A 12506-nucleotide genomic window follows, 5' to 3' on the forward strand; every position below is an offset into this window, starting at 1 on the left:
ATCCAATACTTTGGGAAAGATTGATCTGTGGTGGTTCAGCAGTTAAGAATCCACCTGTTAATGAGGAGACCTGGTTTCAATCAAAGGGTTAGAAAGATCTCCTGGAGGAAGAAATGGCAACCCACTCCAGTATTCTTGAATGGGAAATACCATGGGCAGAGGAGCCTGGCAGGCTACAGTCTATGGGGTCACAAGACTCAGACACAACTTAGCAACTAAATCACAACAGTGAAAGTGAAAGTCCCTCAGTCGTGTCCGACCCTCCCTGACCGCATGGACTATATACAGTCCATGGAATCCTCCAGGCTAGACTACTGGAGTGGGTAGCCTTTCCTGTCTCCAGGAGGTCTTCCCAACCCAGGGATCAAACCCAGGTCTCCCACATTGCAGGCAGATTCTTTACCAGCTGAGGCACAAGGGGAACCCAAACAACAATAAAAACATGCTTAAAATATCCAAGAATCTATTCCTTCAGGAGACCCTGAGGGTTGAGGATCAGGAATTCATTTTTTCTTCATGTGACACACTGAGCACCTGCCTTGGGAGGAGCAGGTTATTGGTAATTCAATAAACCAATCAGATGTTGTAGCTTGAGCTGGGAGCTTCATCCTTCCCACCACCCTTCAGAGATTCTAGGATCTCCACACCCTGTCTTGGGGCTTCTGGATGTCCTTCGTACTAAACTAAGTTAGGATATAAGCAAAGCTCAGAGATCTGGATCCAAACTTCTCAGTTTGGGCCACACTTGCAAATTTCCTGGGCTGTGCTTCATAACCCTCAGTGAACCTAAGGAATTCCCTATGTGTCTTGTGCAAAAACACATTCTTGTCGAATAGTTGTGAGTGGGGCCTGAGAGTCTTGAGTTTCTCACAAACTCCAGGTGTTGCCCAGGCTGCTTAAGGTGTCCATATTAAACAGTGAGTACTAGAGAGCTTTTGAAAAGTACTGATTGATTTTGAAAAGTTCTGGTTGATTTTGCCGATCTTACTCCATACCCACAGACTAAGTATGTCTAGCAATACTTATAAGTAATAAGGAATGGGACCAGGGAGTCAGTGTTACTCAGGGTCTCAGATATTTCTAAGGAGCAGGTAGGGTGCAACGTGAAGCTACACCACAATGTGCAGCCAGGCACATCACCCTACAATCAACCCTGTTTTGGGCTTCATTGTGTCCTACAAAATCCATATGTTGAGGGGACTTTCTCAATGATCCAGTGGATAAAACTCTCCACTCCCAGTGCAGGGGGCTGGGATTCTGTCCCTTGTCAGGGAACTAGATCCCACGTGCTGCCAGGAAGTCCAAAGACCCCACATGCCACAACTAACAATTGGTGCCATCAAATAAATTAATTCATTTAAAAAATTATGTGTAGAAGTCCTAACCGCCAACACTGTGGAATGTAACTATATTTGTAGATTATATTTTTAACAACGTGGTTAAATTCAACAAAGTCACTAGGATAGGGCCTAGTCCAATCTGATGGTTCTCTATATAAAAAGAGAGAGTGGAATTCCCTGCAAGGCCAGTGGTTAGGGCTCAGAACTTTCACTGCCAAGGGCCCAATTTCAATCCCTGGCCTGGAAACTAAGACCCAGAAGCGAAGCAGCATGGCCAGAAAAAGAAAAGAAATTATGACACACAAGACATCAAGGATCCATAGACATAAAGGGACAGGAGGACATGAGAATGCAGCTCTCTGTGCATCAAGGAAAGAGATCTCCAGATACACCACACTGTTAACACCTTGATCCTGGACTTCTAGCCTCCAGAACTGGGAGAAAACAATTTCCTGTTGTTTAGGTCTCTTGTATAACTTGTGGCCATCTTAGTACATTAACACGTTCTTTAGATCAGGAGTCCCTAGAGAGGGCTCACCTCAAGGACAGGTAGGGAGTATGCAGGTGATGCCTGAGCTCCCAGGTGACTCCTAAACATCAACAAATGCCCACCCACTCAGATTTTCCAGGACACAGCCTGCTCCTGTGGACCCCTTCTTGCAGACCACTGCTGCTAAAAGTCCCCACCCAACTCTCATTCTGGCCCCAACTTTCTTTACTTCTCTCCTAGACTGTAAGGGACAGAACCTTGAGAACAGAGCGAGGCCTGTACTTAAACCATCCTGGTTGTGAAGGGGAGTATGTGTTTTAATGAAAAAAAAGAAAGAAAGAAAACCCATAGCTGTCTAGCAGAAGCTTATCACTGGATGTACAGAAAAGCCTTCACATGTTAGGTTAGGAAGAAGCAGAAGACACGATTTCAACCTTTTCATCAGGCAAGGTTTCCAGGAAGGAGGACAGCATGCTTTCTGTAGATGGGTTGAGAGCAGATGAATTTATTGGAAGGCCTTTGGGTCTGTAGCCAGGAAAGGAATATGAGTGGGGAGGGGGTATGTCGTCCTTCAGTTCTTTCTACCTCCAGAAGTTTCTATGATATGGGCCATGGTCACAGGCTCCCAGAGATCAGGGAGAGAGGGATGTTTTGTGACTTCATCCAAGCCTGACCCATATAAGGCTGCCTCTCAGCAGCCAACATTAGACTTCTGGGCCGTCTGCCAGGCTCAAGAAATGACCTACTGGGAACTCTCTGGTAGTCCTGGAGTGGTTAGGACTCTGCACTTTCACTGCTGAGGGCATGGATTCTATCCATAGTTGGGGAACTAAGATCCTGCAAGCTGCACTGGCTGGCCAACAATAGAAACAAACAAAAGAAAAACAGACATGACCTTTCCCACCTTTCCTTCCATGGACAACCCCAAGGCCGGGTCCAGTTCAGGTCCATTGCTGTGGTCAAGGAGGAAGCTCCCTTGGGCTTGTGGCTGTGGAGTGACATGTGGTCAGCCTGAGTGTCCACCAACAGGGCTGGCATCTCACACCAACTGAGAACCTGGTACCCAGGAGGAGGTCAGGCCCTCGGGACACAGGCTGGTGCCTGCTGACCTACAGATCAGGGCTGTGTGAGAAGTGGACTCTACAAGGTGGCCAGAAGGCACACCTTTTAAGAGAGCACTAATCTAGGTGTCCAGACTCTACCCGCTTCCTCCATCTCTAGGGGAGAACTTGGCTCTTCCATTGTTCTCACAAACATTTTCCTCTTCTACTCTCCCTGGAACAGCTTCATCTCAAGAGATTGTTGTTGTTCATTTGCCCAGTTGTATCTGCAACCCCATGGACTACAGTGTGCCAGACCTCCCTGTCCCTCACCATTACCTGAAGTTTGCCCAAGTTCATGTCCATTGCATTGGTGATGCCATCCAACCATCTCATTCTCTGTCACCCTTTCTCCTTCTGCTCTCAATCTTGCCCAGCATCAGGGACTTTTACAGTGAGTCAGCTGCTCACATCACATAACCAATACAGTGGACCTTCAGCTTCAGCATCAATCCTTCTAATGAGCATTCAGGGTTGATCTCCCTTAAGATTTACTGGTTTGATCTCCTTGCTGTCCAAGGGACTTTCAGGAGTCTTCACCAGCACCACAACTTGAAGGCAACAATTCTTTGGTGCTCTGCCGTCTTTGTGGTCCAGCTCTCACAACTGTACTTGACCACTTGGAAGATCATAGCCTTGATTATATAGACCTTTGTCAGCAGAGTAATGTCTCTGTTTCTCAACACACTGTCTAGGTTTGTCATAGCTTTCCTGCCAAGAAGCAACAGTCTTTTGATTTCATGGTTGCAATCAACATTGCAGTGATTGCACATCCCAAGAAGAGGAAATCTGTCAGTACTTCCACCCTTTCCCCTTCTATTTGCCATAGAGTAATGGGGCCACATGCCACAATCTTAGTGTTTTTAACACGTAGTTTTAAGCCAGCTCTTTTACTCTCCTCCTTCATTCTCACCTAATCAGTGTAGAGCTTCTGGCTTCTTGCTGCTACTGCTCTCAGTTCTAATTCCCTAGGTAAGAAATCATAAAAGGATGGTTTTGCAGCTTAAATTAAGGGTGGGGCAGAGAGGGGCCAAAACATAAGGGACCATGACACATTGAAAAAGTCAATCAATGACGACTTGCACCACCTGCTTACCCACAGGATTAAAGGTGAAATGAAAGTGTCAGTACTGTCTGATTCTTCGTGACTCCATGTATGGTAACCCAACAGGCTCCTCTATGGAATTCTCCAGGAAAGAATACTGGAGTGGGTAGCCAGTAACTTCTGCAGGGGATCTTCTCCATTCAGGGACTAAGACTGAGTCTCTTGCATTGCAGGTGAATTCCTTACCACCTGAGCCACCAGGAAAGCTCAAATCAAGGTGATGCTAATATCCAGGACATACCTAGATCAAAAATTTGATACTCCATGCAGATCCCAGCTCCTTCGGTCACAAAAAGTAGTATAGTTGGAGCCCTCTGAAGGGGTGCTATTATTTTGTTTAGTTCCTAAATCTTCTCTGTCTCTTAGAGGACTTGGTCTCAGCAAAGAGCTCTGATGGGCAAAGAGAATTAGTTAAAAGACATAGTGTGGCCAGGTTGGCAGAGAACCAGGATTTGGAGGAAATTTGATCTTTACCCTGTGGCTTAAAGTAAAAACTTAAGGATTAAGGTTTTATAAAAAAAAAAAAAAAAGTTACAGATGAATCACACCAAGGAGAAAAATGCCAAGTTACCCTCAACACTGAAATACTGAACTCGGAAGTGACATTTTTTGATGATTGGGAAAGGATTTCCTTCAGCCTTCAAATAAATAATTGTGTGTGAAAGTTTTTATTAATGTAAAAACAAAATAAAACTTGTGGGGATATTAGTGCCATAAAAGCACATTTAGACAATGGATTTAGGTATGTTGGGTTGTCTCTTAGAAACGGGAGGCTTCCCTGGCTGCTCAGATGGTAAAGAATCTGCCTGCAATGCAGGAGACCCAAGTTCAATCCCTGGGTTAGGAAGATCTCCTGGAAAAGAGAACGGCTACCCACTGCAGTATTCTCACTTGTAGAATTTCATGGACAGAGAAGCCTGGCAGGCCACAGTCCATGGGGTCCCAAAGAGTCAAATACGGCTGAGCAGTGGGAAAGTGGGCATGGGCTAGTGGGTCCCAGAGGCTCCAGATGGTCTGCGGGCGAATATCCCCCAGGACTCCGGGCCTGAATTTGCACAGTGAATCCATCTTGGCACTGCCCAGGGTCCGAGATGGAGGCTTGGCATCTGCTGAATCCACTGGGGAAAATTCTCCAGTCCATGGTCTGGGTGGGGTTAACAGTGAGGGTACCTTGAAAGAAGGTTCCCTCCAGTGGTGCTCACTCCTGGACACTTAATTCGTTCCAGACCCCGAGGACACCCCTTGTATATGATGACAGATTGAATGGCCTCAGAAATAAGTGAAGATGCCCTGGAAATGAGAACCACGGGGAGTGGATAAATGGTGCCCTGAACTCCTGTAGCCGATCCTTGCCTATCAGAGAGCATCTAGGCCCCACTCACACTCAGGCCCTTATATTTAACCACTAACAGGAGAGTCATGTGTTTAAAGGGGAGAATCATCATCACAGATCACAGAGGGCACCAAATGATTGACACTGCAGTTCCCTTTATTTCTTTGGAACAATCCAACACAGGGGTAATGACACCATCAACCTCCCAAGCCCAAAAATCCCCCTCCAAAATTCAGATTCACATTTCTAATTTTGTAAGAACACATCTCTCCAAAAATCCCACCAACTGCTCCCCCCAGCCTACTGTAAATCACCTTTTCTTTTCCCGCATGCACTGAACAATTTTCTGAAACTGTGATTTGTGTTCCTTCTAGATGCACTGAGGTCTGGGTGACAGTGTCCCAGTGCCGGGGACAAAGCCTGCAACCCATGAGTTGGGCTAGGCAGGCATGTAGCAGGGGCACAGGATGGACTCAGTGTCATAGAAGATCTGGTCACCGCAGTGTGGACAGGGGTTGGTGCTGAACCAGACCATGCTGAGACGCCCAGACTCCCACAGCAGCTGCTTGACCAGCATGCAGCTGAGCCAGGAGGCCAAAGTTCAGGGTGCTGCACACGTCCTCATAGCTCTCCAGGGCTGCAGGGTACAGCATGTGGCTCAGCTTGCTCAGCCCCATGGTGTGGTGCAATAGGCTCTCCAGCATGGCCATGGAGAAGGGGTTGCCACAGAAGCTGAAGGTGGTGAGCTGGGAGCAGCAGCTCAGGGAGGGCAGGAGGGCGCTGAACTGGGTGTCCATGATGCTGCACTCATCCAGGTCCAGGTCCTGCAGGGTGGCCGAGGTCCTCTTGATCGAGACCTGCAGGGGCTCTGAGCTGAGGCTGGTCAGGTTGACACCACTGAGGCCCAGGTCCTTCAGCAGGCCGATGCTTGGGCACTGCGACAGGTATGTCAGGTCTCACTCTGAAATCAGGCAGTTGGTGATTGACAGGGTCTCCAGAGGGGTCTTCTGGAACCTGGGGTGAAAGAGGGCAGTCAGTACCAGGGGCAGAGGTGGCAGGTGGCAGGATGTGGGAAGGAGAGGTCTGTTTCACTGGAACACAAGGTATCTCACTGGCTTGGAGCTGGCCTCTCACATTCTTGACGGGAAGGCAGGGGGTCTTCTGGCCACAAGCTCATGCTCATATGGGTATGACCTCCCCTGCACAAAATGATAAAATATTTTCAATGTGGGAAACAAACAGTAAACAAATGTTATTTGCCTATTTCAGCTTACTAGTATTTGGTTAACAGGAATTAAGATGTTTTTACAGGACAAGATTAGTTGAATTCAATGGCAGGATGGATGCAGTGGACATGGGCTGATGGGTCCCAGAAGTTACAGATGATCCTTGGGTGAATATCCCCCAGATATTCGGGGGCCACAAACCGTCCACCACCACCTTCAATTCTTTCTTTCTTCTTCCTTTTCTTTCTTTCTTCTGTTTTCTCAATGAACATATTGATTCATAATGTTTGGAGTTTGCAGCTGCCAAAAAGGGAATCAATGCAACTTATTCATACAGACAGACTAGGCTGCATCATCTCAGCTTTTATCACTGTGTTCAAGGCAGAGCAATAACCTGTTACTGAGTATTTCCTATGTATTCAGAAGTCTTAGAGGAAAATAATAATTGTAATTTGGGCTTAGAGAGATTGCAGCCACTTTAACAATGATGCTCATTTGACTTTTTCTCTTCTCTGGACTGCTTAGGAGCCTCAGTTTCCCCTCCTGATCCCTCCTTGTCATCTCCAGAATCACCCACTTCCCACAGCTCACCTGGAGCCTAAAACAGCTCAGGACAGAAGCGGCAGGTGGGAGGGAGAGACAGAGCTTCAGACTGCAAAAAACACGCCTGATGATGTCCTCCTCACTTAGTTATCTGTCATCACCTCAGCTAAGACATCACTGTCTCGGAAAGAATTCCCAAAGGCATCACACCTGACCCGCACTAGACGGACTCCCAGCAAGAAGTCCCCTTTCACAGCATCTAACCTAGGCCACACCTCTGACCCTAATCAGAGAGGTGACCCGACAAGACGCCCAGGGACAGAGCGGCGGCATCGTGAGGACTTCCGAGTGGCTCAGGCCCCCTGGCAATGCCCCCAGGGGGCACAGAGTAGACGCCCCGATGGTAACAGAATGAGAGAGGCCCGTGCTGGTCTGCGGTGCTGGCGCCATGCCTAACCCAAGCACTTGGTGCAGGCGGTCATTGAGGAAGGAGATGGATACAGGTAGAGCTCCTGCAAGTGGGGCAAGTTCAGGAACTAGGCCGTGAGCTGGCCCACGCAGTACTCCTCCTGGTCGGGGTCAGTGTGGGGCAACATGTGGATGTGCCAGAGCAGCAGCCAGCACAGGTTGCCCATCCAGCCCAGGTGCGGCAGGAACCTGCCCAGCGTGGCTAGCTTCCAGGTACAGTTCACCTCCAGGTCCTGGACAGAGTCCAGCTGCACCACCTTCAGGATCCCCCTGATGTTCTGCATGGGCATGACGATGATCCTCAGCTTCGTGCAGCAGGCTCCTCCTCTGTTTGGCCTTCTTCAGCAGGTAGCAGAGGGCCTGGTCCAGGGTATCCTCCCTGAGGCACAGCTTGACCCGCACCTGCACAGGGGCCCGTGCCGGCTTCAGCCCCATCTGTGCCTCTGCTCTGTGCCTCTTCTGCATGGGCTGGGCTGGCTTGGGCTCCAGCAGCGAGCAAATGCTGGCCACGTAGTCCAGAAGTCCGGGTGGGAGTTCTGGCACAAGTCCAGCACCTGAAGCTTCTAGTGCCTTCAGGGCTGCGGGGGACATGTCGAGCTGTGCAGAGGCATACAGGCACCAGGACCCCGCGAGGGCTCTTCACTCCACACACCACAGCTCCTCTGGCTTCAGGAACCCCCTTGTTCCCCACTTTAAAGGACACTGGAGGGGGCATGTGACTTTTGTCCCGTCTGGCCCTCAATCAATCCTGTACACCTGAACGCCTGTTCCCTGGTGACCCCTCATCCTCCTTCCCTGGCTGCATCTTGCTCACACCCCCAGGCCCCACCAGTCTGCCAGGTTGACCTCACCTGTGTCGGACCTCCTGTGCAAGTGGACGTCCAGGTCGTCGAGTGCAGCCTGAAAGGTCTCCAGATGAGGCTGGTGGTTGTTCATCAGGGTCTCCAGCGGGAGGCAGGGGAAGGGCAAGACCTACACCATCGAATTCAAGGCCTGGATGTTCCTCCTGGCAAAGGCCACCATAAAGAGAGGCGGGAAGAACTCTATGGGCAGCTCCTTCAGGGCCTTATGGCCAAGGCCTCATTCCACAGCAGGCTCTGGTCAGCCAGCTCCAGCAGTCGAGTTTGGGCTTGGACACCCATCCTGCAGAACCTAATCTGGAATGTGTCCTGGGGGGATGTCAGAGTGCAAGGGAAGGGGTGGGGGTTCTTCTCTGGCCAAGAAACCTGGGAGACCCTGCTATCCGTCCAACCTTGGGGAACCCAAGGCAGGGTCAGAGACATCCTCTGGCTACAAATTCACAGCTTTGGCCCCACTGGTACAAGGACAAGCATCTCTCCAGGAAGCAACAAAGTGACAAGGTGACATCTTGCCCCATCCCGTATCTACTGGCTGCTGCATTTAATCCCAATCCCTGATGGCTGGTAGATATCTAGGAGTCTTACAGCTGACCCCACTCTCTTCAGATAAAGCTTCTGATTATTACTCAAGGGCTGAAAACAGGAATGAGGAGTTTAGCCCAACACAACCTGTCTTTAAACTCCAACCAATAACTCATGCAACGGGTGCTGTTATGTCACTTAATAAAAAAGATGTACCTTTCACTGTGTGTCTCTTCTACAAATGTTCTTACCATTTGGTTCAATGGAGCAAAGCGCTCATATTCAGAACAAAGCCACCACTATTTAAACTATTCTACAGATTTTTTTTTTTTATTCCATGGAATTAAAAAACAGTTTTTAGCTTTTAAAACAAAAAGAAACCCCAAGAATACTATAAGCTAGTAAAATCACAGAAGTATAAAATGATATGAACTATAATCACTGGTAACAAACTAAAATGTAAAATGTCACCCAAAAATTCATCCTAATTGAATGTCTTTCATTAAATCAGTTCCAGGAACTTCCCTGGCAGTTCAGTGAAGAGGACTTTGAGCGTTCACTGAAGAGGCACAAGGTATATCCCCATCAGGGAACTATGATCCCAGATGCTGTTCGGTGTGACCCATCCCCTCACTCTCACCCCATCCTACGGATCCACCCTCCACGGCCTGCTCGCCACCACCCCCCCATCCCCACCAAATTCTATTTGGTTAAGAAATATTGTAACAGTCTGTACAAGTGGTGAAAATCAGGGAAGAAACCAAACTGTCTGGGATAAAGGTAAAACTTCATGTAGAAGCAAAAGCAAAGTGTGCAATTGCCAACGTGATGGAAAGGTAAAGAAATTTCTTCACAGGATCGTTGCCTGTGTGGCCTGTCCCATGAAGACCCCGGCAGGTACAGCTGACAGAGCCCAAGGCGCCAGCATGGAGCAATGTGCTCAGGCCTGAGTCCTTCTTTTCCTTCAAGGACACACCTTTCAGATTCTGGCTGAAATTTCCATTTCTGGCTAAAGTACTATCTTACTACTAGATCTCCATCCATCTAAGGCTGAGTGGACATTTTTACTTTCTCACTACATACAACTGATGGATGCATCAGAGCAGCAGCCAGCACAGGTTGTCCATCCAGCCTAAGCGCAGCATAAACCTGCCCAGCATGGCCAGCTTCCAGGTGCAGTTCACCTCCAGGTCCTGGACGGAGTCCAGCTTCACCACCTTCAGGATCCCCCTGATGCTCTGCATGGGCATGGTGATGATCCTCAGCTTCTGGCAGCACAGGTGCAGCAGGCTCCTCCTCTGTTTGGCCTTCTTCAGCAGGTAGCAGAGGGTCTGCTCCAGGGTATCCTCTTTGAGGCACAGGTCGACCAGCACCTGCACAGGGGCCCACACCAGCTTCAGCCTTGCCTGTGCCTCTGCCCTGCACCTCTTCTGCATGGGCTGGGCTGGCTCGGGCTCCAGCAGCGAGCAAACGCTGGCTGTGATGCCGGACCACGTGGTCCAGAAGTCCTGGTGGGAGTTCCGGTGCAAGTCCAGCACCTGAAGCTTCCACCACCTGCAGGACCTCGGGGGACATGCAGAGCTGTGCAGAGGCCTACGGGCACCAGGACCCCACGAGGGCTCTTCACTGCACACACCACAGCTCCTCCGGCTTCACAAGCCTCCTTGTTCCCCACTTTAAGGGACACTGGAGGGGCACATGCCTTTTGTCCCCTTGGCCCCTCAATCAGTCCTGTATACCTGAACGCCTGTTCCCAGGTGACCCCTCATCCTCCTGCCCTGGCTGCATCTTGCTCACACCCCCAGACCCCACCAGTCTGCCAGGTCGACATCACCTGGGGTGGACATCCAGAGCAAGTAGGACCTCCAAGCCATCGAGTGCAGCGCTGAAAGGGTCACACACACACACTGAAAGATAGAAACACACACACAGCATCACAAACAGACAGAGTGAGATACACACATACACTGAGAGACACACACACTGATAGATACACAAACTTTGAGAGAGACACACACACATGCACACTGGGAGAGATGCACACAAGGAGAGAGGGACCCTCACACTCTGATAGACACACACACATACTCAGACACACACAGACACACACTGAGAGAGACAGACATACACACTGAGAGAGAGACCATACACATACAGACACACAGACACACAAACAGTGGGAGAGAGACACACACAAACCATGAGAGACATACACACACAGATGCACACAATGGGAGAGAGGAACACACAACGAGAAGCCAGACTAGCACCCTGAGAGAGCCACACACACTGAGAGAGCCACACACACACTGAATTGGATGGAAACACTGAGAGAGTGACACACACCCTGAGAGAGAGACCCACACAGGGAGAGAGACACACACTGAGAGAAACAAGCACCCACCCTGAAAGATAAACATACCCACTGAGGGAAACACACACAATGAGACACACACACACATTGAGAAAAATGCACAGAGAGAAAACACACAGACTGAGAGAGAGGCACACACACACTGAGACTGAGACACAAACACTGAGACAGACACATATTCTGAGACACATAGAGACACACACACTGAGAGAAAGACACACACACACAAAGAGAGAGAAACACACACTGAGAGAGAGACACACAAAATGAAAGTGAGACACACACTGAGAAAGAGAAACACACACTGAGAGAAATTCACACACTGAGAGAGATACACCAGCACTGTGACATTGATGCACAGACTGTAACAGAGACACACATACCGAGAGGCACACACACACACACTGAGATGCACATACACACACTGAGATACACAAACACATAATGTGAGAGAGACACACACACTGAGAGACATACAATGTGAGAGACACTCATACTGAGAGACACACACTGAGAGAGAGGAACTGAGAGATAAACATGCACACTGAGAGAAATGCACACTGAGAGAGACACACATTCTGAGATACAAACAGAAGCAAACACTGAGAAAGAGGCACACACACTGAGAGAAAGACACACACACTGAGAGAAAGGCGCACACACTGAGAGAAAGACACACACAATGAAAGAAAGACAAACACAATGAGAAAGACACATACAAACTCAGAGAAACACACACACTGAGAAAAATTCACACTGAGAGAGACACCAACACTGTGACAGTGACACACACACCATCACAGAGACACACACACTCTGAGAGAGTCAAACGTACAGTGAGACAGACGCACACACACTGAGAGACATCCCCCACACAGAGAGACACACAAAGACACACACATTGAGAGACAGACATTCACAGACTGAGAGATAAACATAAAACTGAAACACACCCAGACTGAGAGACACACACACATAGAGAGAGAAACACATACACACACTGAGACACACACAAACACACACAGTGTGAGAGAGACACACACACTGAGAGAGACACACACTGAGAGATAAACATACATGCTGAAAGAAAAGCACACAATGAGATACACACACAGAAAATGAGAGGCACACACACACAATGAGAC

Source organism: Bos taurus, chromosome Y (genome assembly GCF_002263795.3).
Source record: "Bos taurus isolate L1 Dominette 01449 registration number 42190680 breed Hereford chromosome Y, ARS-UCD2.0, whole genome shotgun sequence".
Taxonomy (NCBI): Eukaryota; Metazoa; Chordata; class Mammalia; order Artiodactyla; family Bovidae; genus Bos; species Bos taurus.